Raw genomic sequence first — 24,699 nt, 5'->3', positions numbered from 1 at the left:
GCTAGAGGGAAGGGCAGTAGGGTTTGTGGCAGTTTGGGATCAGTTCGCAGTGCAGATGTGCATGTCCCGAGGGACCTTGGGCGAGGTGTTTAATCCATCCGCTGTGCTGGGTTTTTTATAGCTTGCAAAATGGCAATAACGCCTCCCGCCTTAGACTGAGGATGAAGAAAGGATAAAACCCATGAATAAAGAGAAGACATTCAGATCCTGTTGTGGTTCTGGTACAGCTCCACCTCTGCTACGGCAGTCACCGGGCTTTTTATCTGCAGTGCTCGAAGATTTTTCAAAAATGGTTGTGAGCATTTCTATACTCTTCTTGTGCATGGCCAGAGGAAGGCAATGTGGCTTGCCCAGGGTTGGGGAGCAGTCAGTGACAAGGTGGCAGTCATGCCCTTGCCAGCAGATCCCACTTAGCAGAGCTCAGCTGGCAGCCCTGGAGATGCAAGCATAGCCTTGGGGAGAGTGGAGGTGCCTGCTTTCTCCTGCTCCGCAAAGGTTGTGAGCCGGCTATTGCACTAGTCCCACAGATTGCTTGCCTCAGGATGGGCAGTTTATTGTTTTAATTTTGTAATTCCCTGCTTTTGGCTAAGACAGCATGGATTTAGAGGGGTGTGTGGAGGGGGAAGTTTGATCATTATACTATGCTACTTACATTATGCTGCTTCTTTTTAATTGCTGACAGCACCATGGAGGGACTATCAGACTTGGAATTTTCCTGGCTTTGACTGAGCACAGTCTACAGGTCTGGTTCTTTTAACCTCAACAGGAGCTCTGAGCATCCCATTCCTGTTAAAATTAATGTGAAATGAACTTCCAGAGACCTGAAAGATGAAGACTATCCCATCTATGTTATCTGCTGCTTTAATGGAGAGATAGGAAAGGTTTCATGCTGTAACCTGAGAGGGAATTCAAACATCTGAGAAGTAATTTCAGGAGAAGGCTCAGTTTCTTGCAGATCATAGGGTGAGTTTAGGGATTCCTCTATTCTCTGGCCAGAAGGGAGCTATTACGTTTAGAGAGTTAGGCAGTTTGCAGACCAAAAATCCTTCTGGGGATCAAACCCAAGAGTTTGTGCTGACCAGTGGCTTACTTTTTAGAAAAGACTACCAGTCCTGAAGGTTTGAGCTAACAGATGCATCTTATTTTCTTACAAGCTGGTATGCTGGGCTGTGAACTGCCTGGGATATCACCAAAAAAGCATTTCCACTGTTATCATTTTAAAGAGCAAGAGTCAACTGGCAGTGAAGACTGAGTCCTTTTGTCAGGTGCTCTATCACCCGTGGGTTCCCTTGGGTTTCCCACCGTCAGGATTCAGCCCTGGCAGAACAGCTGCAAAAATTTTCACATCTTCGTCCCTTTCCTATGATCTCTTCCACAAGGGAAGACTGATAGGAGAAGGAAGGAAATGTGAGAGTGCGTGTGCATGTTAGTCTTAAAATGTTGAAAGAATGGACTGTGGGAGCATTTTCTGGGTTATGGAAATGTGATGAATGAGGCTTCTTGTAGAAAACAGTTGCTTCAGTCCTCTCAGTGAACTGGGTGACTGGTTCCTCTGTTGCTGCAGTTTGCTTTTTTCAGATGTTGCTACATTTATTATGACTTTTTCTTTATTTTTTTTTTTTATTATTTTTATTTTCCTTTTTCTCTCTCCCTTTCCCCTTTCCCTTTTTCCCTTTTCCTTTCCCGTTTCCTGATTCACACTAGAAGCTGTTGTTCAAGGAAGAATTACCGGGGTGGTGAGAGGTCTGCCTACGGCTAAAGTCTGATGGCCCATCCCTGAGTGCGGCAACTTAACCCACAGGAGCCCTCTGATATGATACGGGGTTTTAGCAGATCAGATTTTAGTTTCCCTGGAAAAAACATTTTGTCTTTTTAGTATCTCCATTCCTTGTCTATGATGCAGAGTTAACAGCATGTGCTCCTTCTCAGGAGTGCAGTGAGGAAAATCCCATCTGGTTTGTGAATGCTCAGACATTGCTCTAATGGAAGCCATGTAAATAACTAGATAAATTATTTCAGTGAGATCGTCTGTCGAGCATAATAGGTAGCGGGGTCAGAATCTCTTCACAGTGAATCATTTCTTACTGCCTGAGTGGGATTTGTGCTCACAAGCCATTGTGCGGAAGCGTCCTCTGATTTTTGCTGTATCTCTCTTTTCCCTGCCTACACATTTAGCTCCTTGATCTCTTGCTGATAAGCTCCAGGGACCAGAGACTATCACGGCCTGCACAGTGCTTAGCACAGAGTTCAGGCATAGGGTAGGCTTTGGGGTGCTGCCATCATGTGAAGCTAAAGAATAAATTATTAGAAAATAATCTGGAATTTGTTATCATTTGTTACAATTTTTGCCTCTTTCATCAAGTTTTGGTGGAATTGGGGTTTTTGGATAAGACAGAGGGTGAAAATAATGAAAATAACCTTTGAGGTGTGGGTTTCTTGGGCGGATTTGTTCATTCTGTGCTTTGCTTTGGGATCAGTACCCTCAGTGTTTGAAAGAGGGGGGATATGGGCTCCCAGCTAGTGTGCTAGCTGTCTGCCCTGACAGGCTTGTTGTCAGACCTGGGGCAAATCGTGTAGGCTGTGTTCACACGTCTTCATCTGGCTGCAGCTCCTGGATTGACTGGAACAAGTTTAAATAGGTCTTTACTAACCCGTATCTGACTGCATTTGTGAGCAGTTCTGCTGACAGAATGGAGGGTGCAATGAACTCTGGCAGGGGTGAATGATGAGGCAGGGTGATGGGTGGTGGGGACAGGAATGTCCCCAAGCAGAGCACTGCAGTGAGGAGTACGATGTGTGTTCACAGCCTACATTTCTCACTGGTGTAAATCTCCCACTTGGAAACTGGGACAAGAGCGATTCCCTGTCTCTTCCATGAGGATGAAGCATTCAGGATTGTGAAAAGTTCCGGCAGGGCTGCACAATTTCTAAGTTAGATTGAGTGTATTAAAATATGTATTGTTTCTACAAACATTTGCCGCTAGCAAATCTGTAGGCTAGGATTTTTGCAGAAAGCAAATATCAAGAAAAAAGATTGCAGCTGAAGCAAATTTTGAAGCAACCTTCAGATGAGCATTAAGGAAAATTTTTACACTGTTTTGTGGTTAAACTTAAATAATATGTTCTTTACATTTTATTTCCAAAATAACGTCAAAATTTGATGTTATATTCTCTTCCCCATCAGCTAGAAGATGTAGTTAGAAATATCCACTGAAGACTCTTTTTCTGATGTTTCCACAGATTACTAAGGATTTTCCCTGGAGCATGACTTCGAATATGACACTTCAGTAATGCAGAGGCTGTAAGTAAATAATATAATGTTTGCAACCCTTCTTTAACAGCTGTGTTGACACGCTTTCCAGAGCTTTGCTAGAACTCATCTTTGCTAGACTCTACCTTGCAATGAGCTTGCAAGGAAGTGACTGAAGATGACATGGTTCTAAAGTGGATCATGCCATTTTAGACACTTTGCTTTATCAGCTTCTTGTCTCATTTAAGAACTCCAGTAATGGTTGCTTAATCTGCAGGAGGGAAGCTGAAGACATCTGTCGGTATTGCAGAAATGCCACAAGCAGACAAAAATAAAAATACCTCATTAACGTAGATGAGCAGTGAATAAAATGCAATGATACATTACCAAAAGCTGGCATGCAGTTGGTTCTCAGGCACAGAACAAAGGCCAAGAACCTTATTTTGCTTGTGATACTACTAATTAAAAAGACCTACTAGAAGCTGAATGAATGAACCCAAGGGGCTGCTGCCCTGGTCATGTATTTGTTGGCCTTTGGTAACGTGGTGTCAGAGTTGGGTATCTGAGGAGTCTTACCACAGAAGCAAGCTTTTGTGCAATTCCTGGTTGTGAATGCTTGAAAAAAAAAACCTATTTCCTTCTCTTCCTCAACTTTTCCCATCTTTTTCTAAGGTGAATTAGTGAGCTGTTAATTTTGGTAGCTCTTTTCTGAGTTCTGCATTGTTTTTCCTAATCAATTCTCTCAGATCTGCTCAATCTCCATTTAATTCAGTCAGCTACTCATCATCCAAACCTTTTGTAATAAAGAGAGTGCTAATTTTGCCTTTTATTTCAATTGTAGTTGATGGCTTTCGCCAGGTGTTATCATATAACTCAATCATCCGCCTTTGGAATTTGTAATTTAATCAATAAAGGAGGCCGTTTTTTCTCAAGGAGATCAAAAGAGAAAGAGCTCAAGGAAAATGCACGGTAAAAGGAAGGTGAAGAACAAAAAAGGGTGATAGGAACTGTGATTTGCACTTAATAGCTGCACACTCTGGTGACTATATCTGCCTGGCAAGTAGCAAGCAAAACAGATACCACTATTTTAGAATTAATGAATCTAATGATTACACCTATGCACTCATCTTGCAAAATCTAGAGGGAAAATGGTGGATGTTACTTAAGTTGCTATGACAAGTACCTTGTATCAACTGCACCACACTGAATGGTGTAAGCAACCCTGTACATGAGCAGCAGTAGTGTTCACACTAGCAGTTAGATATCAAGAGAGACACCAAGAGATGAAACGCTGTGCTGTGCGAGATCCTCCAACCTTTCTGTTCACATGCCTTTGTTGCATTGCTGTTGCTTTAGACAAGGGCAGAGGAGGGAGTAGCCACGGCACCAGGCCACTCTTGATGTGCTCACTGAATGGCTCAAGGCTTTACAGCATGGGGATCTCCCTGGCCTCAGTAAAAGGTGGCTGTGGCCTGTGTACCTGCTCTGTCACCTGCCTCTGTGTTTGCTTCCACTGCTTCTGCTGCCCCAAAGGAGGGGGTGGTGTTGCACTGGCTTGGCAGGATGAGGAGATGGCTATTCATTACTAGCAGTGAGAGCTCTCTTGGTTTCATGCCCTGGCCAATTTGAGAAGTGCAGTGTCCGGAAGAGCACCTCTGCCAGTTCTGCTGCAGAAGTGAATCCAGTCCCAAGGATGAAGGTTTATTTTGCTCTCAGCCTCTGGAAGGCAACATGCCTTTTTTCACACTGCCAAGCAGCTTTGAGCAAGGCCTGGGAGGGAGATTGAATGTCCCACTGAAGTACTTGTGCTGAGTCACAGCTGGGAATCTTTCCTTGGCTCCTTGACTTCAGAGGGAGATTGCCTGGACAGGTCTCAAATATCAGGCCTCTGAAGCGTCACCCATGGTTTTGCTGATGAATTGCTGATAAGTAGTATGGTCTCAACTTGGCAAGGTCCACAGAACTCAAGATGAAAGGTATCAAAATTATTCATTCAGAAAGTGTTAAGATTTAAAATTACAGTAAATAATTTTGCCTTTAAGGGACATCAAAATGCTGATTTGCTTATGTCCCTCCCAAAGCCCTGTTGCTAGTGCTGTAGCCACATTTTCTGCAAATGAAATGTTGAGCCAGCCATTGAAACACGCACCTTGGGGGATTTTTAGAACATGTTTTTTAATTGAAGCAGGCACATTAGTAAAGAAAGGCTTAAGAATACAACATTTTGGGGAATTTTTAACATGCAGTGTGTGGCATTTGTCTCGAAGTTTTTAGTACTCCCCTTGAGTGCTACTCCAGATTGAGTAAACAGGTATTTAGAGAGTCTTTAGGTGCTTATTTTCAACCTGGGTTGACAAACTTTTCCTGTGGTAAGCACATAATTTTGTAAGACAATAGGACAATCAACTGATGAACTCTACAGTGAATAATCTTAAAAAAAACCATTCCGAACACAGCAGAAGCTATCGCTTAATTATGATAGAGAGTTACCTCAAGGTTTGTTAAGTGTTGAACATCGTGAATTGAAGAATGCCTGGACAAGTGCTGCATTGAAATGGCTTGGTCTTAATTTCTCAGGAATTCTGCCTTCCTGCAGCCCTCTTGAATTGAAGTCCTGCTCCTGTTTTGCACAGCTGTACCAGAAAGTTTTGGACAAGGAATGTGTGAAGTGTGCCAATCAGACAGCTACAAAACCTACAAAACTGCAACTGGTCAACTTCTGACAAATCACTCCCTCTGCCCTTGGAAAATATCCTAGAAGCCTTTTCTTGTATGAGCAATATTGTAAATATTGGTTAATCTTTTTTTCATAAACTTATGTTTAAGTCTATTCCCCAACCTTTCAACAGTGCCAAAGGATTACCAAACATGCACCATATGATTGCTTATGATCCCTGGTTCCTTCTGGTGCACACCAAGTAATGTCATCAAAGTCAGTGCCGTTCTGCCTGTCATGTTTGCCCAAATATGAGAGCAGAATTTCTCTCACTGAGTAGCTTAATGTGCTGTATTTGAAGATTGACTTTTTGGAGCAACCAGACTTTGACTGGCCAAAGCGATCAGTGTTTTGCCTAGCCAGGCAGCCTAGGGAACCCAACTGTAAGAGCTGAAAAGCTTCTGATGAGAACTGAGGTTGAAAGCATTTCTCGGCGTTGATTTAGCACTCAAGAGCTCAGTGCTTTGTGGAATTGGAGCATCCTCAGAAATAAGCAATGGCACATGCAGACTGCCCCTCTGTCCTTCCCACAATGACGACTTCCTGTTTTCACCTAAAAAGGAGAAAATAGGTAATTATACTTTAGTCCCACTTTTCAGTGGTATTTTGCACAAAATCCCTCCCACAGAGCAGAAAAACTGGGGTGTTGAGAATCATGCACGTGTATAGTATGTCCAAAAATGTTTACATATATGTTCATTAATTTTTTCCCCCTCATATCCCTTGCTCTTAAGCCACTAAAACATTTTGAAACACTTGGATTGTTTTTTCTGTCCTGCTCCCAGCACCAAATTACCCATTTTAGTGATTCCATGCAGATTAGAAATTTGGAAAAAAAGAACATTGCAGCCACTTTTAGCTCATCTCTTAAAGCACATCATTGAGTTTTGCTTCCACTGTTTTTGAATTCAACAGGCTGCAGAGGGACTGGGTGTCATTTAGCTATTAAAGATTTTTGTTTTCCTGATCATTGTGAAGTAGCATCATTAACACAGGCAAATTACCATGCTTCACTGTGCTGTGTCCATGGTACATTAGGGGGCCTTTCCCATTGGTAAAGCTGGGTCTATTCTTCTGTAAAATGAGGGGCCCATTGGCAGTTCTTTGGCAAGTGAGACAGAGGGACTATTTAATGAGAAGAAGAGTGGTCTAATAAGGGGGAAGAAGTTGAACATGACAAGTGCAGGGAAAGATAGCAGAAGGCTGATTTATAAATCACTGCATAATTGGGCCAAAATATTCACCTGTTTTCACAGGGCCAGGGAAGAAGGGGGCTGCAGTTTCGGGGTAAATGAGTAACATGATTTTTCCAAAGTGCATTTTAGAAAAGTCAAGCACTCTATTCCATGTCTTTTCCCCATACCAAGTGCTGTGCTTTCAGACTAATGGAAACTGGTTGGTATTGCTTAATTTTCTTCTTTGAAATGGTGTATTGGCTTTTGGTGAAGAAATTGGACTTATGCTTGAATATGTCTGGATTTTACAAATAGGTTTTTAGTTTAATAAGATGAAACCAATTAACCAGAAAAGTCATTGCCAATGGATTTTACAAGTACATAAAAATATATTGCTTCTTCTTGAAACATTTCATCACCCTTTTAAATGTTCCTTTTTGTTTCCTTTGCCACCAGTGACAAAGCACTGTGATGAATTTATCCCCTCATGCCTTTTCCTGAAGACATTGATCTCTGGCCCTGATCGTGTATGTGTATGTGGGGGGTTGTAGGCATGTGCATATGCATCTATTTATTTCTGTCTCACTTTGCCCTTGGTGTTGTTCAGTGCGTTTAACTCGTGGCCTGAGGAAGAACAGAGCACACAAGCTATAAAAAGGTGTTCTTAAAAGGTTACTTAAAGTGGCACAGGACCCAAAGGCTAATGAGCAATCTCTCAAAACCAGGTGTTAATGCAACTGCTGAAACATTTGGCACAGCAGAGACACTGAGGAAGGCAGTAGCACCTGGTTGTTACCCCACTGCATCCCTGGGAGAGGAAATGTCTCCTGGAAGCTGGAAGGTCCCTCATTACACCAGCTTTGCCTTGCAAGTGAGGGTGGGGACAGGGACACACCATCCTGCAGCAGCGTGGAGGTCTGTGGAAATGAGGTTTGGTCTCTGCCTGCCTGTCTCTGAACAATATTGCTCATTTAATCACCTCTAGTGATATTTTACTTCCATTCTGAATAATTAAATTGGAGGGAATTTTAACATGAGGCCCCACCAGCCTCCTCTACCCCTAAATTTCCATCAACTCTCTGCCTGCGAGAGGGCTGGGTGACACACAGGACATGGGCGCACACTGAGGAACTACAGGATTTCTCTTTCCATTACCTCAGCCTTCCCCATTCCCTCGTAGCCTTGCCTTCTGCTTAAATTGCAAAGGATATTAACTTCTATGAGCATGTGGGGCGGTAACCCAGGCAGACATCGCCTTGGGATGACATGGTTTTCCCTGCTCTGATCAGCTCTGTATAAACTGAAGCATAAAGAGTCTGCTTTGATCCCTAATAACTTTGCTAGTTTGCTTTAGTTACCAGCTGATACAGAGATGACTAAAACATGGTACTTTGGGGTAAAATAGGGTGACTGTCCAAGTATATTGCAAATGACACACAAAATTAGCTGTTGCAAACAGACATCTCTGTTCACACCAGCTTTGCCCAATCCTTCAAGAAAACTTCTGTATCATCTGAAAGGATAACAAACACTAAATGTTGATAATAGGAAAGGCTTTAATTCTCTTCTTCCACAAGCAATGGGAGTGCCCTGCAGGGCAGTGCCCTTTTTGCATCCCTGCTTTCATTTAACAGTGGTTCTCACATTTTAAAAATAAGTCTCGATATTTTACTGGGTTGGCTGACATCATTACTAACACTCTGCATATTTACCATATAACTGGTGATCTAGTTGAAGGAAATGATTACATGGAGGGCTTTAAAGGAGATACCCCTTTCAATGGGGTGTGAACTTCAACACAAACCAAACAGTTGCTTCAAATCCTCCTGGATTTGTGAAACTCTCTCAATTAGCCACACCAAGTTGTGAATGATGCTGCCCTTTCAAAAAGCCAGGACAGCCCAACACCTCCTTCCAGTAGCTGTGGTGTGAGCAACATGTGCTGGTTTACATCCAAGCTCTTCCACTGCTTATTTAATTTTCACTTTTTTCTGGCCTTTGTTGAATTCCTAGGCTGTCCCTCATATTAAAGTGACCTTGTTCTTCCAGGGAAACCTCCCCCCATTCAAACAAATGGTACCAACACCAAATAACCGCTTTGTGGTATCCAGTTTTGTCCTGCATTTGTTTTAAAGCTTCCCAGGAACCCTTGGCTACTTTGCGCAAACTGTTAACTTGAGGGTAATAATTTTGTCTGGGTTTTGTCACAGAAATTCAATTAAGGAGGATTATGAACACAGTTGTAGGCCTGTTTCATTTACAGTTGCAAATGAAACCCAGGCCACACACTGATCGTTTATATAGGAAAGGAGATGCTGTGTAGTTTTGAGTGGCTGAATTACCTGCGTGTTCCTTTGTGTGGCTTCACTTATTGCAGAAGGGAGGGGAGGGAGACTTGCAAAATGAATAAAGGAGTGACGGAAAGGCGGGAAAGAAATCACTGAGGGAAAAACTACCCTCACTGCTTTTCCCTAGGAGGTACACTTCCCGTCTACACATAATAAACTCCACAGGGAATTTTTTCCTCCTTAGAAAACATATCCCGAAAGGCAAGAGTGAGTAGTCCTTTATTTATTTATTTATGGTTAACAAAGAGCAATATTCTGTTTTCATGGCCTTGGTTTGGCTCCAAGTCTCAGAGCCACCCGGGGCAAGGCATACGGTTTCACTTTTTTTCAGTTCTTATTTCTGGGCCATGCAAGCCAACTTCTTTATTCCTTTTTTCTCTTTTAAAGTTTTTCTGCAAGCAGCTGAATTCCCCAGGTAGGAAAGGAGAGAGGAAGGGGAAGGGAGGAGAGGACGTTTACCACATTGGAGCAAAATGATAGCTGCTGCAGAGGCTGGCTCCTGGTGGAAGCAGTGTGTTTGGAGATAATGAAAGAAGAAGGGATTTTGTTTATTTTGTGGGATGCCTTTTTTAGTTATGAAGGGCAAAACAAAGGCAAAACTTGTCTTGATGTCCTCTGATGAAATGTCTGTGTTTGTAAAGGAGCGCTATACCTCAGCTTTGCTTTGTAACAATAAACTTGGGAATTACTTTGCACCACTCTGGAGATATGTGAAGGGCACGGCACTTGGTCATCTCTTCTTCCTTATACAGGCTTTATTCCACAGCTTTGGGCTCTGTCCTCTAACCCTTTGTCTGGGAAATCCCACACTGATTTCCCTGGGGTGTTGCCTGCCTGAAGACACAGAGGATGTGGCCTCCTATTACTAATAAGGCTTAGCTCTCATCTACTAAATTTTATTGATAAGGAGTTATCACCATTTTGCAGGTGGGGAAGAGGGAGGTGCCCAAAGGTGGAAACAGCCCCAGTTGATTCAAGAACCGGAACAGTCCCACTCTGTTCCCTGTCCTAAGTATCTCCTGCTACTGAGTGCTGGAGCGTCTGCTAAGGAACCTACACCATGCATCACCTTTGATTAAAGCTCTCCTCAAGTATACTCTATTTAACAACTCGTTTTCCTCTTGTTTCTTGCTTTCTTCCTGATCCTTCAATTCCAGAAAGGGTTTTACTGCCCTTACTGTGGTTTCAACTACCCAAGAGGCTTACTGGATTCTTCACCAGATAAGGAGAAATAAGCTCTTTTGTTTCTAGCTTTAGACCAGATGCTGTTTCCATACATCTGTCTGTATACAGCCTTGACACTGTTGAAGACTGAAAGAGAAGTAGGCAGCTCGTTAACTCTCAAAAACTTCAGCAAAATTCACTGGAAGTGATGCAGTGAAGTGTGAGCCATATCTACTTTTGCTCCACATCCAGGGCAATTCATCCTGTGGTGAGGGGCTGTTACAGTGATTTGTATTTCTCAGTTGTTTTGTGGTAGAGTTGTCTTGTGTCCAGACCAACTTGTTGTGAGAGCTTGTTCTTGAGGCAAAACCTGGATGAAAAAAATAGAAGGCCTTATGTAAAGGACAATCTGTGAGTCTCTTGCTTTTTGGGCACCTTTTCTGAAGAAGTTAGGACAATTGAATTCAGTGCCCTCAGCAGCTTTCAGTCCAGGTGAACATGACTTTGGAGCAGGTATTATGACTAGATGGATTTGAGTTTGAATAACCTTGCAAAAGTTAGTGGGTTCTTGCTGGCACAAAAACAGTGGAGGAGAAAAGGAGGATCAGGATTTTGCATAACTATCAGATTATTTTGTTACAACTGATTGGGACGATCTATCATAATCCAGTTTTGTTGTGTAGTGGAGGAAGGAGATGAGCATCTCCAGAGGGTGACTCCTCAGAAGGGTGTTCCCACAGGCGACAAGAGCTGACCTTTCGGAGTGCTGATCTCCTCCTGCTGATGTACCAAGCGCCTCGCTGCCTAGCCTAGCCCAGCTTTCAGGTGAATAAAGTAGGGTGAGATGAATCTCTGCCTACGTTTCAATCACATGTATTATATTTGGTAAAGCATATAAAAATAGCCCTTTTTTAGCATCTTTCAATCTGTGGATAGTAGAGTTAGATCCTTAGCCAGCATAAATGAGCTAAACTTCAGTGCTGAAGAGCTGATTTTGATGGAGTAACTTCTGCTTTGCTCCAGTTAAAGCAGAGTCAAATCTCCATGGAGTTTTTGGGGGTTGTTCCAGTAGTACCCCTAAGCTTAATACCTAAACCTCAGCAAGGGGACAGAAAGAGGCTGCACGGTATGTAAGGTACACATGCTTTCATATGATGCCTTGTGTTTTGCATAAAGTGCTTTTAGATTCATGACGTCTGGCAGCATTGCCCTCTCAAAGTGTAGCAGAGAAATAATCCTTTCAAATCAGCTCTGATGGAGAGTGAAATGTTTTTCACTAGCCTAGTTTAAAAATCGTATCTGAGTCTTTCCCTCCTGTGGCTGCTAACTGGTTTAGCACAAATGCACACAGGCAGTAGCCATTTCAGCAGTTTCCCTGGAACTTGCTGTACATTTTCTGGCAGCATTGCCCTCTCAAAGTGTAGCAGAGAAATAATCCTTTCAAATCAGCTCTGATGGAGAGTGAAATGTTTTTCACTAGCCTAGTTTAAAAATCGTATCTGAGTCTTTCCCTCCTGTGGCTGCTAACTGGTTTAGCACAAATGCACACAGGCAGTAGCCATTTCAGCAGTTTCCCTGGAACTTGCTGTACATTTTTAATTCTTTTCTTTCTTTCTTTTTTTTTTTTTAACAACTTTGTTTTAACACAGAAGGAAAAGTGTGTAGTTGAATCATAAAGCTAGATAAAGTATTGTGAGCCTGTGTTGGACTGAGGTCCTTTTCAGCCAAATAATGACTTTATCTGCTTATAATGGAAGAATTGAAAGAGATGTGGGAAAGTAAGACTGAAACACACTCGGGAGCCTATATTTCAGTAACGAGGAGGAGGCTGACTGTTAATACGGGAATTAATAACCCTTGGTTTAGCACAAATGCACACAGGCAGTAGCCATTTCAGCAGTTTCCCTGGAACTTGCTGTACATTTTTAATTCTTTTCTTTCTTTCTTTTTTTTTTTTTAACAAGCTTTGTTTTACACAGAAGGAAAAGTGTGTAGTTGAATCATAAAGCTAGATAAAGTATTGTGAGCCTGTGTTGGACTGAGGTCCTTTTCAGCCAAATAATGACTTTATCTGCTTATAATGGAAGAATTGAAAGAGATGTGGGAAAGTAAGACTGAAACACACTCGGGAGCCTATATTTCAGTAACGAGGAGGAGGCTGACTGTTAATACGGGAATTAATAACCCTCCAAAGCCACCTCTTTTGAGCAGCTGCAGTAGGAACTGGCAGTGCAGAATGCAGAGACTAATTCTCTTTCAGAGCAGCTAAAATTAAATATTTGTTACAGCTTTATGTACGTACACTCTCAGCAGGGGCCGTTTCCCTTCCCCTTAGGCAAACTCAAAAGAGGAAGAACATTTAACAGCCTCAAACCACCCAGTCTGTGTGCCATATGTATGTGCCACTGAGCCATGCCTGGGTTGTCAGTGCTTAGACTCTCCCTGAAAGGTGGAATCTGGGCTGGTTGCTAGCAATCCATGTCATTAGAGGCACTGGAGCAAAATGCTGATCAGAAGGGGAAGGTTTGAAATTGTAAGCAAACAGAGAAGATCCATCATGCGTTTTCACAGATGATAAAAGGCTGACAGTGGCAGTCTGCTTATCAAATAACGAGATTTATTGAAATAGCCTGTGCTCTCATTAAATAGTTTGCTTTTTATGTTTTCGTTTTATTCATCTTACTGAAGGTGTTTTTTTTTCAAACCTACCATTACTGCCATGGCAAATGGGATAATTTAGATCATTTCTTCTGTTAATGCTCAGAAGCAGCATGGACTGCAGTGTTCTCTTCTCGTTGACATAGTGGGACCTCAGTGCAAAGCCAGTCCCTGTCATGAAATCTGAGCTTCCTGGAAAATAAATTATAAAATCAATGTAATAATTATAAGTTTGCTCCTTGCAAGTTGATAGTGCTAGTGGAAGTGTGGCTACACATTTCATTTAGCATAAGCCTAGTGCCGTCAGCTATGCACAGAAAATGGGGTAGGATTGATCATTTTTAATCACTAGAGAGAAATAAAATGCAGAAACAAAAATGTTGCTAGCATGATATGACATCCCTGTGCTGAAGGGACCGTTCCTTTCATGGCTCAGCGAGGTACTGCATTTTGTGGTTTTGTTCCCAGGGGAACAAGCTGCTGCTTTCCTCCTTTTCTGAAAAAGTTTGTAAGATGAGAAGTGGAATATTAATAATTGAAAATGCAAGTTGCAGTAATGCCATTTGCATAAGGATGTTTCTTGACCCATGGAAGATATTCACTGTTTGTTGGAGAAAAGATCAGCAGAGGAACTGTGGGAGCCTGATGGATCTAAAAGGCTACCTGGCAATAAACATGCTTCTCAGCTGAATCTTAATGTGGTTCCCAAGACTGGAGTTCTCTATTTATAGCCTGCCCTTTTTCCTGGAGGACCTGAGATTCTATCAAGAGAATCAATTCCACCCAGCGCTGGGTGTGGTGGCAGTAAGTAGACATTAGCATGGAGAAAGGGTTTTTTAACAAAGGACATGGAGACAAATCCTTCCTCCTGCAGAATTTGGTTTGTGAAGTTTAACAGTCCCAGTGACCTTCACTGAGAAAATCCTTCTCCAAAGACATTTTAACAGTGAACTGCACGGAGTTCACCCATCTGCTGCAGCAGGGGTTAAGACTGAGTTGACTCTGCTGATATTTTAACCTATAGTTTCAGGAATTGTGGTGGTTTTTTGTTTGGGCTTTTGGGGGTTTTGTGTGTTAAGCCAGATGCTTATGCTGCAGAGCCATCCTTCCATGCTGTTTTGAATGCTAGCGGTACGGAAACATTACTCATAAAGTGCACACACTGTTACGATTCCTGACTTTAACTCTTAGCATATTTATAGGCCTCATTTCCATTTTTTGTGGTCTCATTAATGGAACAGCAATAATAAATTGAAATGTTGATGGGGGATCATTTCACCAACAGCAGAAGGTATTAATGAACTTGATAAGATAGTTGAAAGGAAAATAACTTTTTAGTAGTGTAATTTTTCTAACCATAGCCCCTGATTGTCTCCTTCCAAACATGTGTAATTGGGGCAGTTTTGAAATTATGAACATCATTTCATATGGACATTTTTTTAATCAGCTTCCTGGACTCTTTGCATGGGAGATGGACCATCTGCAGAAATTCTAGTGGGGGCAACCATTCTGGAAGTTGAAGCATGAGCAGACTTTGCTGTAGTCATGGCAGTAATGATAGAAACCCAGAAAGCACCTTTTGTCTATGATGTGAGTTAATGACCTTCATTAACGTGGTGTGAAAAAGTGGTCCTCCTTGTATGAAGTGAGCAGTTCATATCCTGTTGTGAAGTACTTAGAGAGGGCATTCAGATATGGTCTCATATAGGAGTTAAATTCCCCAACAGACAAGGGAATCGTACCTTATAGTCACAGATTTGTGGAAGGACCCTGAGAAGTCCCTTGGCGGCACTGTATCTCACTTTTCCCACTGGTAGAATGGAGGGCTTTGAGTTAATGGAACACAGTAGAATTTTCAGGCTTGGGCAGTTAGTATCTGTGGAGGGTTAGTACTTCTGAGGGAGAGGTGGTAACGCTGTGGGGCAATCCTCAGCTGGAAGTAAACAGTACCAGACGCTGCTCAGGACCTTTCCCAATGCTACACCTTGTTGAAGACTTCTGTGCTGGAGTTAGTTATAGCTGTAAGGACATTCCTATATGCATGTTTAGAAGTTGAAAGACAAACTTTGTAATAAATTTGCAGTAAATTTGCATTCTGGCCCCTGGTACAGAGCACCTGTTTGAGTCTTCTGCTGCTTAGTTCTAGAAAGTTTGTTCCCAATGAGTTTTCATCTCTCTGAGCACACGCATTAATGCTTTTTGGACTTTGCTTACCCACAAATATAGTAGAAGTTTTGAAGTGGATTGTCAACTTTTTGCCACCCTTTCTTTCTTTTTGTTAAACAATAAGTTTAAAAGTACTAGAGTGGGTCAAGAATTGCATGTTTGAACTGGTTGTTTCCTGCAAGAGATTGGCATTTAAACATGCCATTCAAGCTAATCATCTCATAATCAGGAGTCTAGTGACCTAGAAACTTAATGTAGTCTTGTGAGTACAAGTCTCTGCAATTTTTTGAGAAAATAGAAAAAAAATATTATTTTCAAATGAGGGATGTGATTGGTCTAATTCTCTCTTCTTTTGTAGATATCTTTAGTTTGAAAATTAGTTCTGTGCGGTGCCGTTGTCTTGCTTCCATGCAGGCAACTGCATGAGCATGAGCCCACTGAGCTAAGTGCAGGATGAGCAAGTACATATGGAAATGAACAGGTAGATAAATGCCAATGCTGGGTCATTTGAAACAGGCAAAAAAAAAAAAAAGAGAGAAGATTATCTGTCTAGCTTTATTGGCAAATAATCAGAAAAGTGAATGGAAGTATTATATTGCATTTTTTCTTGCTTAGGGCTTGATCCAGAACTCACCAAAATGAGTGGGAAACTTTCCACGATGTGCTTGAGCTTTGGGCTGGGACACCTGATCCTCACTTACTCTGTCTCACTGCAACAAATTGCTAAGTGCCTCAGGGAAATAAAGATATTTTCAACAGCCAGCACTCAATGGAAGTATTATATTGCATTTTTTCTTGCTTAGGGCTTGATCCAGAACTCACCAAAATGAGTGGGAAACTTTCCACGATGTGCTTGAGCTTTGGGCTGGGACACCTGATCCTCACTTACTCTGTCTCACTGCAACAAATTGCTAAGTGCTCAGGGAAATTCCACGATGTGCTTGAGCTTTGGGCTGGGACACCTGATCCTCACTTACTCTGTCTCACTGCAACAAATTGCTAAGTGCCTCAGGGAAATAAAGATTTCCCCCCCAGCCAGCACTACCAACACTACCTGGCACTGGCAAAGCAAACTTAGTCTGCTGTGGCTGTAATGACTCTTCAACATGTAGAGAGGAAAACAGTTGCTTTGAGTAATATGACATGGATATGGATATGGACGTGGATATAACCCAAGCATGTGGCATGGGGTTATGTGTTCAATAAGGTGTCATTTTTAGATAGACAAGTGACCTTAAAATGCTTATACCAGTTTGCCGCATCGTCATCTTTTAAACTTCTTACTCTTTAGCTTTAGTTCAGTTGTATTTAATTTCCCCCTTGTTTTTTTATGTCTTATAAAGTTCAGCATGTGCAGATTTGGTTTGGGGATGGAGGTGGAGCACAGCTGGTGGAATGGAGGAGCAGGGAGGGAGCAGATCTTTTTAAAGCAGCTAAACTTGTAGCCAAAAAAGATACTGCATTTATAATGTTCCCATTCTTCTCAATACTTAACAAGAAAAATGATTGTGTGTGTGTGTGACGTGAATATTCAGCACAGAGCTTTGGTAGCTGACCGCTCTCTTTTCACAGCCATCCAACCGCACACACATTCCTAGGGGATTACCTCACTGCCAGTGCTCCTCAAAGTGTGGGATACGCTGAAGCCGACCCAACTGCAAAGCTCCTTTCTGTTCACTGCAGTGCTGATTTTAGGCAATGACCTTTAAAACCACAAACCTAACCCTACATCTACCCCCCAAAAGATTTTTCATCTGTTAGCTAAATGGGAGAGATGCTGGGAGTGGAAATAGGGTAGAGTCTGTAGGTTACGCGTAGAAATTCCTCTCCAAGCTTTCCACTCCTCTTTGGCTCTAAACACTCAATAACTTTCCAGCCAGAGAATGTTTGTCCCTTCCTTCTCGCTCTCTTTTTTGTGTTCTTCCCTTGTTTTGCATATTCTGACAACACTGTTTACTTCAGCCTGCAGCTCCCACTGCTTTGTGTGCTTTCTCACTGTCTTACAATTGCACAAATAAATCACTGAGGAAAATTTGCATTTGATGGGAATTTTTAGGTGATATTAAGTTTTATGGGCGGAATATAATGCATGTGAGTTGGCTTAATTAAACGGAATTTTCATTTGTGACACGGAGGTCTTTATCTGTACAAGGCTATTTTTGTCTTTCATCTTTTTTACTATTAAACATGCCAGTGGATTTGAAAACCTGAGATGACAGGTCTCAGAAAGTATTGTCTCTCTTGGATCAAAATATCTGCATATGCCAAGCAGAGCAGATCAGCATCATCACAGAGCTGAACAGTTAATTTATGCCAGGAATTTCTGAATGCCAGGCGGTCAGAGTCCGAGGCCCATATGTGTTGTAGCACCCTCTAGCCGCTCCGTTGGTAACTTGTCTCACTCTAGAGGAGAGATGAAGTCTGGCAAAAGAATTTAGATCAAGTGAAAGTTGATTAAAAGTTTGTCCAGATTTTCTGTGTCCTGATATACAATCTATATAGGTTGAAAGTGGCTTCCTTCCCCCTCCCAAACAGTGGTGCGTGCCCTGCAGCCCTGCTGGATTTGGCTTTGGTGAGTGCAAGGTTTTTCTTGCCGCTGTCTGTCCTGCTGCCACGGCAAAGCTTGCGGATGGGGTGCAGTTTGCCATTGAGATTGCTGGGACCGAAGTGGGCTGTGTCCACATGCTACCTGTTCTGCCACCCGGGCTGAGGTCGTAACGCCCGCAGAGCAGCGGGGAGCCCGCGGGAAATTAATCTTGTTGGCTGCTGCAGCTTTGTTTCAGGGAGATGGGGAACCAGCCTCCCAGTTCCCATTTTCACCCTAATCTTAAGTGTCTGAACTGAAGGAAGGGACAGAACTTATACCCTGGGTCACACACCTAACTATAGCGTGTTTAATGCATACCACTGACCAGGAACTTAGTCTCTGTTATTTCTCCCTCCACAAGCATCAGGAAGGGCCGTGAGCCTCCTGCAGGATCCCCAGATCTGGCCTCCCGGAGTGCAGGTACTTGGGAGGGCTCCATACGAGTTCTCACTTTTTGACTGTTTCTCTGGAACAAGACTGGCAAATTATAGCTTGAGATTGTCACACTGATTAATACTAATAATGCTGGTGCAGCTCCCCAAAGTGCATGAGGCACTGATGAAAGTGCTAGTTTCAATTTATTTATTTTTCAGGCCAAAGATTTCCACACTTGCACAACTCCCTTCGCTGCCATTTTCCATGCAAAGGGCCTGCGTGCCCCTGAGACTGATAACTGCATCTGCTCCTCTGCGAAGACAAAGATAAACTGGTTCATGGTGTGTTGTTATTTCGCTTGCTCTTCAGCATAAGAACAAGCAATAAGAATGCATTTAAGATGTTAATGAAATTAATGAAAGCCAGATCTCAGAAACAGCTGACATTGTTGACTGTCTCAGGCAGATTTGTACTTCATTTTAATTACAGATGAGCCAGAACCAAAACCCTGATTAGAATTGCTCCGTATTTTGGATCCACATCTCTCAGCTTTGCAGTTTGGACCAGTTTCCAGTGTTTAATTCTCTTCCCATTTTATTTTTCCTTCTGGTTTTGCTCCAGGTGTTTTAATGCTGTCATTTTGTCTCTGTGAAAGACTGGCCTCAGTGACTGACATGAGACCTGCTGTCACAAGTCCCACTGGGGCTGCAGAGGCGTAATTTGGTGGCAGGGTGTACTGATACATGCTGGGGGAGCGTGTACTAGACTTCGGGTTGACAAACATTTCTGTGCCATCTATGCAGGCAGGTGGCTGCCTCTACTGGCATTCTGGCAGCTCAGTAAAATATGGTCCCTGGGAAGTCCTCCTTTGGTTAAATGGCAAATGTCTTTCTCTCTGGCCTGAAACAGCCACGACTCTTGAGCAGTCCCCCAGCTGCAAATCTGATCGATGGTTTGTTACCATGCCTTCGCCCGTAACGCCAGAAGACCCCATCAATGGTGCGGTGTTCTCCATTTGCACGTGTATCAATTTGTGCTTTAAAAACAGTGATAAAAGTGGGAGAGGAAAAAAAAATTTACATTAAATGCTACAGTGCTTCATTTACACAATATAATAAAAAGTAAATTTTGTGATTCAAGTAATGATTGCAGGTTATTAAACTAGGCTTTAAAGACTTCATAAATGAAAGGCTTTTAATAAGTGATGAACATGGATGATAATGCACTTGAAAATAGAGAGACTCTTTAAAAGTTTGACACATTTGTTCTCCACCCACCCACTTCCCTGCTACTTTACTTGGTCCCTGGATCACTATCACAAAAATGCACCAGGGAGTCAAAGCTTTAGCTGGGAAACTACATGGGAAAGCACCACTTTCCATGGCTGCCAGGGCCTGGAGAACATGACGTTTTGGGGAGAGGCTCTAACACCATGGATTCCTGCTGATCAGAGCAGGGGTCGTGGGGCGGCTAAAGCAGGTGGGACTCTGCTTCTGGAGCCAAATTCATCACCAGATGGTTTCCATCTACGTGTGTAAGAGATCTCTCCTACGCTGATCATTGAAAGATTAAGCAGACAGCTCACTGAGACATGAAAGTTGCTCTCGCTGGACAGCCGTTCAGTTAGGAAATTGACAGCTGGTGATGCTAGCAGGCATTGGGGCTGATGGGCAGAGCTGAGCTGTGCTTCATTAGGGCCTGATTCAGAGCATATTGACATCAGTGGGTGCCTTCTCACTGGCTTGAAGGATCTGGCCTGGGCAGTGCTGGAGCGAGGAACTTTGACATTCATTTCACTGCTTCTTTATCTTTTCGAGAGTTATTTCTGACTGTCATCAGATTGGGACTTACTGACCTGGAGGGGAGGTGGCAGAGGGAGAGGCAGGGCACTGCACAGAGCCGTGCTGCTGAGCCGTGCAGCAGGTGGTGGAGCCTTCCTCCTCTCAACCGGTAATAAACTGATGCTGGTCTAAGGGAAACTGTTCCCGCAGGTACTACCTTTCGATTAGATATCTGAGAGTCATAAAAAACTTCCTGTTATGAGAGTGAGCGTATCAGACAGCTCTGCCCAACTGTGGTTTTGGATAACTTAATTTTACCTGCTCAACTTGCCTCCTCATTTCAGTGGAATATTCTGCTCTATTTTGCCTAAATTATTAAAGACTGGTGAGGTTTCCAACCTAGAAGTGGCTGCATTTCAGTGATGGATAAGTTGATTCTTGTGTGGATGTAGTAATCAAGGCATTTTTAAGCATCTTCGGCATGAAAGGCACAATATAAATGTGAAATATTATTTTGTGCCAAGCAGCTGCTCAAATCTGAAATACACATTACGTCTCGGTAATATAGACAGTGCTTAAGACTGTTAAATTAAACTATTAAAGCCTATAGAAAAAACAGAGATGACAGAGTGCAAATTAAATCTGAATTATCATTAAATTGCTGTGCCAGTAGTTTTCAAACACATTCATAGTGACCTGGAAGAGAGCAGGGGGAGTGGAATGACATTCACACCTCCTAATTGGAGTCATTATCCGTACTTTGTTATCATGCTGCCCACAACAAGGGCATTGCTGGGACAGCGGTGATACGAGTAGGGCAGAAGGATGTCTGTGGACCACAAGGGATACATAGGGATGTAGTGAATGTCCTGCCATCTTTCTGATTTAAAGCCAGGACATGGCCAGGCAGTCACTTTGTCAGATAGATAGATAGATAGTTTTTGAAGGCGATAAATGACTGCAGGCTCTTTCCTGTGCAGGGGGACTGAGGTGGGAAAGGGGGGGCAGGGTGCATGGCTGGGTTGTGCTTGTGAGAAATGTCGGTGTCCCAGGGACATGCTGGTCCTTCCTCCCCTTTTCTCTCCTCCACTAACAGCCCAGGCTCAGTGGGGGGCCCTGCTGGACCAGGGGCTTGTAATAATTCCAGCTATGGGCCTTCATGGAATATGAGGTGGAAAAGGAGCTTTTTAGGTCACCTAAATGATCTGCCTGCCAAAACATGAGCACACCTGACAGTATGTTCTCAGGTGCTTTGTACGGTTCATTTATATCCAGTTGCAAGTGATGAAATTTTCAGAGCTTCCTTTGGAAGTTTATCCCTGCCCCATTCTCTAATAAACACTCCACAGTGCGTTTTAAAATTAAGATTTCACCTTTGTTTTCCTCATTTCATTACTTGTGATGATATCTCTGTGTACCTTTAAAAAATCCCTTTCCATCCTTAATCTTTACAAGCGCTTACAGGCCTGTGGCTATCTGTTTATTGTGAGTCAACCTCATGCCAATCCATCAGTTTGCCTCTTGGAGCACTTTATGACAGCAGAAAGTGATTAATTTTCAAAGCAGACACAACCTTTAATCTGCAGAAAAGGAAACAAACTTTCCCCCACTCCTTTGCTGATTGAATCTGGAAATGAATGAATGATACCCGACTCAAATGTGTTTCTAAAATAGTTTTCATTAAATATAATCGGTCAGTGCTGATCATCAAAAGTGTCTTGAAGATTGGCCTATATATGTATATGGTACTAAAGTCAGAATGAGCTCAGTGATCGATATTCATCCAACATCTTAATCTGCTCAACAGTATTAAATGGATTTTCCCAACGTCCCTGCAAAGTGGGGAAATAATGTAACTCTTGAGCAGGAGTATTAAAGCAGAGAGGATAAACGTGATGTCCAAAGCGATGCCGAGCAGCTCCTGACTTGTATCTTCGTACCTGTCATCCTGCTGTTTGTCATCATCAACCGATGCAGTTACAGCTGGGGAAAAGTCCCAAGGATGGCCAAGAAAAGCCAGGGTTTGGCAAAATTGGAGGAAACATCTCAATGTGCTTCCCCTGTATGTGCTTTTGTAGTTCCAGATCTGTTAACTGCTCATCGCCAGTGGCCAAACCGGGACTAAACTCGAGCGCACACCCAGCCTTAGTTCCGAGTATAGTTTATTTGTTTTCTGGGTGGTTTATTAGTTGTTGGGCTCCTGTACAAATTATGGGAACACAGATCCCTGTCCTTAAGTCCATCCCTTGTTATACTGCTAAAATACATTTCCTGCTTCCAGCATGGGGCTGAACCTTGGTCCATGAGAAGCTAAACTCAAATATGCAAGTCATTTTACATACTGCTGCGCTATAAAAATCATACTAATTTTATATACATACACAGTTAGCTCAGTAATGGCTAGAGATCTGTGTTCCTCCCTAGACTTACTGTAGGAAATCTTTTCAATTTCCCTGCTGCAGAACAAGAGGGTAACTAACAGTGTATTTAATTCAGTTATTTAAGGCCAAGCCTGCTACAGGACATTTGTCTGTGGCTATGACTTCTGGAGAGATTTGAATGAATGACCCAGAAGAATCTGAATCATCCAGTCATGCAAATTAAACTATTTCAATAATATGAGGGCTACTTTTCCTGATCCATAGTAATTGATGAGGTTCATTATATGTTAATATCACTCCTTTTTTTTAATCTTACATGTAATTCGCTACAGTGTTTCAATGTGAAGGTATAATTAAGATTCAGATGGCAATTTCATTCTAGACTGCTCTCTACAGTTGCTTAAATAAAAATTAGCACTTGGGATGCTATTTTCTCTAGAGGCAGAAGAAAATATTCTTTTTGATACTTCAGATATAAATCCACTCAGCCACTGCTGTGTTTTCTAATAGTGAAAAAATGCAAAGTACTACCTCTTCCAGGCAAGCACTGCTTCTCTTCCCCTTCCGTGGTTTGGTGCCTCTTGCGTTCAGTGCAGCAGTCGGGGCTCAGTTCCTAAGTGCACAAAACCTCTGACTTTCATGTCAGCTGTGACCAGTTCCTTCACCTATATGTTAACGTTAATTATCAGTGTGCATGGTGCTGGTGGGTACAGCAGCCAGCCACTCCAAGATCTGCATGAGCAAGCTGTTGGTGCGCACATCTTTGCATGAACCTTCATGAAATTTCATTGAAATTTTATTATACACATTAAGGGTTTATGTGGGGCTTAAAATGGGCAAAAAGCCTTGGCAGCGAGGGCAGGAAAAGCATGTGTGTCTGTGTGCTTATGTGTGTCATCGCTTTGCGCTGATCCTCTTCTTTATGACCAGGCTCTGGCTGTATGTGGGATTTGATGTCTGCCTACCAGTTGACTACACACACAAGCTTACACCAGGGATGCAGCTCACTGTTGACAGAAATGCTTTGGAACGTAGCGTATGAAAAGAGCAAAATGAAATGTTTCTGTAATATTATGCGGGGAAAGACAAATGTGGGTGTACATGAAAACATCCAGGCAAGCCTGCTGACGCGGGCAGGGAGGGGGGGAGACGGGAGTTTCTGTGCTTTTGTAAAGCAAGTAAAATAGTCACCACCCGGATAGAGAGAATTTCTGAAATGGATGGCAAAATCTCATCATTTTTTTTGTAGCAACCATTTTTTGGAAGCGATCGTGTTGTTGCTATTTCGTTTAGGCTGACATCAGGTGCTTTATGAACCCCGTTTCAGAGGTTTCCTTTGCTGGCTGCTTGAAGAGAGTGGGGCCCTGCGTCTGGAGCACAAACCTTGTGCCAGTGTGAACTGCGGCTGCCTGGCAGCGGTGTTGCTTGGCAGGGCAGACTGGGTCGTTTCTCTGCCCGGAGATGTGCATTTCGCAGTGCTCTCAGTGCGAGGCCCCATGGGGGTTCATAGGCTGTAACATACAGAAAACATCCCACCGAAGCAACACCCTGGGAGTGAAAGAAGAGTGGAAGGGGGGAGGCTGCCCTTGCCGGGGGCTGCAGCCACCATGTGGGCAGAGGACAAAATCCCACCTCCACCCTGCTGCTGGAGCGGATGGGATGATGTGTGAACACGTTTTTCTGTGAGGTAAGTGGGGAGGGTCTGTAAGAGCCAGAGCGATCATCACACTGCTCTGCAGTGGGGTGCGCTGTGCAAAATCACTGAGTGGCTTTCTGACTCAGTTTCCCCTCCTGTAAATTGGAGGAGATCTTTCCCAAAGACGCTATAAAAATGATTACATTACAGTGATGCTGTGGTGTGAGGGACCGTATGAGTCCTTCAGAGACAGCTTTCTGTCTGACAGCTGCTTTAAAGATGTAAAAAGAAATGCGAAGATTTGGCTTCACTTTGCACCATGTGGAAAAGCAGGATGTGTCTTTCAAAAAAGGAATTTATCACAGTGTTGTAGTGTTGAAGGACTGCAAGTGGTGTGAGTCCTATTCTCTCCTGGTGTAACTGCAGCTCCTGCTCCTGACTCACACAATAACGGGGATTTGG

The 24,699-nt window shown here is 42.9% G+C and overlaps 1 protein-coding gene across 1 annotated transcript in view; it reads left to right on the top strand.

Annotated features, from left to right (window-relative positions):
- Positions 1-3,239: 3,239 nt before the first annotated feature.
- The window catches only part of SEMA5B (semaphorin 5B), a 186,166-nt gene continuing 164,706 nt past the window's right edge, over positions 3,240-24,699 (top strand). The window contains exon 1 of the mRNA XM_009274988.1: positions 3,240-3,301. The gene's annotated coding sequence lies outside the window, so the exon portion shown is untranslated. The remainder of the gene's footprint in view (positions 3,302-24,699) is intronic.

This window comes from Aptenodytes forsteri, unplaced genomic scaffold (genome assembly GCF_000699145.1).
Source record: "Aptenodytes forsteri isolate BGI_AS27 unplaced genomic scaffold, ASM69914v1 Scaffold255, whole genome shotgun sequence".
Taxonomy (NCBI): domain Eukaryota; kingdom Metazoa; phylum Chordata; class Aves; order Sphenisciformes; family Spheniscidae; genus Aptenodytes; species Aptenodytes forsteri.
Note: the sequence above shows the minus strand (reverse complement) of the source record. Positions and strands in the feature narration are given on the sequence as shown.